This window comes from Lagenorhynchus albirostris, chromosome 8 (assembly GCF_949774975.1).
Source record: "Lagenorhynchus albirostris chromosome 8, mLagAlb1.1, whole genome shotgun sequence".
NCBI classification, from domain to species: domain Eukaryota; kingdom Metazoa; phylum Chordata; class Mammalia; order Artiodactyla; family Delphinidae; genus Lagenorhynchus; species Lagenorhynchus albirostris.
This window is the reverse complement of record NC_083102.1, coordinates 38,337,703-38,342,044: the sequence shown is the minus strand read 5'-3', so window position 1 is coordinate 38,342,044 and position 4,342 is coordinate 38,337,703. Positions and strand designations below refer to the sequence as shown.

The window sequence follows — 4,342 nt, the reverse complement described above, 5'->3', positions numbered from 1 at the left end:
CCAGCCAGCTCCAGGGAACACCTGGTGTCTTTCAGCTTTCACTTGGGACCATGCACTGAAGTGTAGAGTTCAGTGATTTGTAGATAGGGTTAATACACCTATGTTCTTAAGACAGGTAATTAATCCCTTGACTTTTACAACAGTAAACACATAGACATACATGTTATTTTACGTGCTTAAATACGTGAAAACAGAGGTCAAGGGCTGTGAAGAGATTTTTACTGTATTTGAAAACCAAGGTAGTCTGCTCGAGTTCTATCGATATTGTGTTGAAATAAGACCTATGACTTCTGGGTCACAAAACAAAATGTTATAACTCACAGCGCAGCGGGCACCATGAGCTTTATGTTCACATTGGTTCCCTTGTCCCCAAGTCCCACGGGAGTGATGCAGCACGGGTCCAAGTGGATGCCGGGTGCAGAATAGGTTTGTGTCACAGCTGAGGAGTATCAGACTTTTATAAGAGGACTTCAAATCTGCTTAACTTTTGTCCCAAAGGGAAACATTGTGTGTCTTTCAAGGCTGTTCACTATACAAACATCCTTGAAAAGATAGTGCAGAAGAAAACCTTTTTAGTTCTCAGGCTCTCAAGATGTGCAGAAATGAAGGTCCCATTGAGAACTGTATTGTGAGAGGAGGTTACAGACATCCCTCATCCCTAAATACTTCAATGTATATCTCCTGAGATTGAAGACATTCTCCTTCATGGCCACATTGCCATTATCACTCCTAAGAAAATTAGCATTAGTAATCACTTTTTTAAAATTCCTTGTTAAATTTCCTCTTTTGCTAGAATCTTTGGCACATGCAAGTATATATAATGTGACTAACTTACTAATTCATTAGTGTTATATTCAGAGTTCTCTAGTGAGAAGCGATCATTTGTAAATACATTTAAGATCCCTGCTGTATCTGATGGCATCATAAGAAAGGGTTGAATAGGCAAAACTTGTTTTTGCTAGGAAAGAAATAAAGTGTGATGTTGAAACGTGGTTGCAAATACAATAATAGCAACATCAATAATAATAGCTGGCATTTTATACAGCTCTTATTATGTACTGGGCACTATGCCAAGGTTTTACATCATTTACTTAGTTCATTCTTGTTAGCAGTTCCATGAAGTTTTCATAAGATGAAAAAATTAAAGTAACTTTCTCAAGGTCAGTGAGTAAACGGCAGAACCAGGACCTGGGCTCCGGTCTGGATAATTCTGCAGCCCTTGCTCTCAAACACTGTGCCATATTATACTGTTCACCTTCTGCTGGCATGAGTTTGCCAGTGTGTGCTTGCTTGTATTCCATTAGCACAAATCATTTCCACAAAGATATCCACTCTTTGAAGGTGGGCCTATATATCTCTTGGCTTTGGTAGCTTCCCACACCTTCTAGAGGCATCACCATATTTAAGACTTTTACATCTTTACTGTGTTAAGTTTTTCTAATTCAAAAGGAGAGAATAAAGTTGACCCTAATAACCTAGCTGACTTATGGGTTAGAATATAAAATTCATAGCCTACTGGAAGATGTCACGATTTTTTTATAATTCATTCTAGCCCTGTCACTCTGAGTGTCAGGCAAATCCTTAAACTTTGTGTTTCTTCACTTTCCAGAAAAGATTAAATAACAATTCCCACCCACCTATTAGTGTTATTACAAGACTTATTGCGACACCTGGCACAACCTAGGTCAAGAGAGAGGCAATGTGGCATCAGAAGAGACTATTTCAAAGTCATCAGAGACCTGAGGCCTGGAGTCAAAACAAATTCAGATCCCAGCTTATCACTTACCTTGTGGGAGCTTGGCGGGTCAGCTAACCTCTGTATGATGACTCTTGCAAAACGTGGATGATACTGCCCCTCTGTCCTGGAGCAAAGTCAAAGATAAAAGCATGTCATGGATGATTCTTCACTAAACACTCCCCTCTGGGGAGTGCCCGACCCCAGCTTCCCCAGAGGGAGAGTCAGAACAGCAAGAACAACCAAACTTCAGGCATGGGGGTCGCTCAGTCTCAGGACAAATGAGTATGTACGAGGCCCCAGAAGACTGAGCGTCTCATTTATCCTGTCCTTGGCTCCCTTCAGGCAGCTCTGATAACAAGCAAAAACCACAGATACGAAACAGCATTGTTTATTGACTCTGTGGGTGAATCGACGGGTGTCCCGTGCTCAGAAGCACTCCTAAGAACACTGACTCAAACATTTCTCCTTCGTGACTATATTCTTTTTCTGTGTTAAATACTTTTTAATGAACTCCCCAGCCTCTGATCTTGTGGAGTGGATGCAGCCACAACTGACTTTGCCTCTCATTACTGTTCACTTCATTTGCCTCAGTCTTGCCTCCTAATATGCCACAGACATAAGACTTCGGGGGAGGAGTGGGGACTCCCACTGCCAGTGAAACTGAGATTAGCATATGGGCAAAAGAACTCCAGTTTGAACCCCTGGTCTAACTCCAACCATGTTCTGGGCTTTCCTTGCCTTTATGGTTGATCAGTTCTGCCTACTTACAAGTGACTAACATTAGAAGAAGGTAAAAGTTTCCACATGATCCACTAGCTACTGCTAGATTTTTTCTTTCCCCTCTATGCTCTTTATGAATATACAGGGATAGCTGCTTCTGAAGACTATTCCCTTGGGGGTGATTTCAACCTCCTTCAATAACAAAGGATCCTAGGAGGTACCTCCTCAGAGAATAATCTCTGATAAAGTTTATTGTTCTCCGTGATTGGTAAGAAAACTCACAATGCTTAACCCCAAACTTGGGGTGACTCATGCCTTCTCTCAGTCATGATGGCCTTTCAACACTCCTGAAAATCGGATGAGGAAATCTTTCCCAAAGGACCACATGGGGAAATGTCATCATGAGTTTGACATGTTGGATTATTCCACGATTTTCTTCCACGAGGTTCTGGAACACATTACACAAATGAAGTACACCACAGCCACCAACACAGGTTTCCCACAGCAACTTCAGTTACATATGTGCTTGGCATACATTTGATGACTTGGATTCCAGGAATGGACTTTTAAGAGGAAAGTAGAGGGGCTTCCCTGGTGGCGCAGTGGTTGAGAGTCCGCCGGCCGATGCAGGGGACGCAGGTTTGTGCCCCGGTCCGGGAAGATCCCACATGCCGTGGAGCGGCTGGGCCCGTGAGCCATGGCCGCTGAGCCTGCGCGTCCAGAGCCTGTGCTCCGCAACGGGAGAGGCCACAGCAGCGAGAGGCCCGCATACCTCAAAAAAAAAAAAAAAAAAAAGAGGAAAGTAGAAAGCAATGATATAAATTTGGAAGTGAAAGTGTGACCATCTAATCCAATAGTTTTAAACATTTTTTAAGCCATACCTTCCTTTGTTCAAATAAAATGTTATGTGGAAGTTCAAGAGAAAAAAAGATTGAGGAAGAAGCACTCCAGTAGAAATAGGGTACCTGTGATTCTGTTGATGGAGGAGACCAGGACTCTTGCCCAGTCAGCACTCTCTTCTTGCAATTCAATCCCCCTCCCCACAGGTGGTGTGCTCTGAAGAATTTCTAGAGTTCCATGGAGCAGAGTTTGGAAATTGTTGATCTAATCAGCTCTCTGTTCCATTATAATTCACCAAATATTTGTTGAGCATCTCCTACATTGCTGATACTCCACTAAGTGCTTAGGATACAGAAGAGACTGTGGTTCCAACCTTCAAGGGGCTTACATTCCAGACAGGATTTATTGCATAATTTAATTTAATGTGCTCAATATTCTGATTAAAATTTGCTTGGCATGTGGGACTGCAGAGACATGCAGTCTGGGAACTGTAAGGAAGGACTTTCTGTAGAAGTTGATCTGATGGTTAACTTGTTAGAATAAAACCACACTGGAAACATAAACAGGACCCAGAATTTAACTGATTGGTGTAGAGTTAAGAACCTTGGCTTTGGGGTCAGGCTGACTGGGTTTTACTTCCAGCCCACTGTTTACCAGGTGGGTCAGCTTGGGCTAGAGTGACTTAACCTCAGTACTCAGCCATAAAATGGTGATCACACTTGACTCAGGATGTTCTAAATATTAAAGTAGATCATGTCTGCACAGTGCTGGATCTCATGCCCCGAGCATGGTAGCTATTGAAGACTCTTCTGTCTTCTGTCCCTCGCCCGTCTCAAGCCCATTATGTTGGGTGAAAGAAAAATTAGTTTCTATGCATAGTGCCACTAAAGAGGAGACTATCCTTTCAAAAACAATATTTTAAGATGCTGCTGTTTCAGAATTTGGCACTTCATGACCTTTTGGGTTGAAGAATAACTGTTTCAAACAGTACAGGCTTGGGCTTACCTGGTGGCGCAGTGGTTGAGAGTCCGCCTGCCGATGCAG

General features: G+C 42.6%; 1 long non-coding RNA gene across 1 annotated transcript; it reads right to left on the bottom strand.

Annotated features, from left to right (window-relative positions):
• Positions 1 to 478: 478 nt before the first annotated feature.
• On the bottom strand, positions 479 to 3,046 carry LOC132524414 (uncharacterized). Its single transcript, XR_009541851.1, has 4 exons — positions 2,994 to 3,046; positions 2,741 to 2,906; positions 1,787 to 1,862; positions 479 to 542 (listed from the first exon to the last, which is right to left on the bottom strand). It is a non-coding gene; the product is annotated as an uncharacterized LOC132524414 (long non-coding RNA).
• Between the last annotated feature and the right edge of the window lie 1,296 nt (positions 3,047 to 4,342).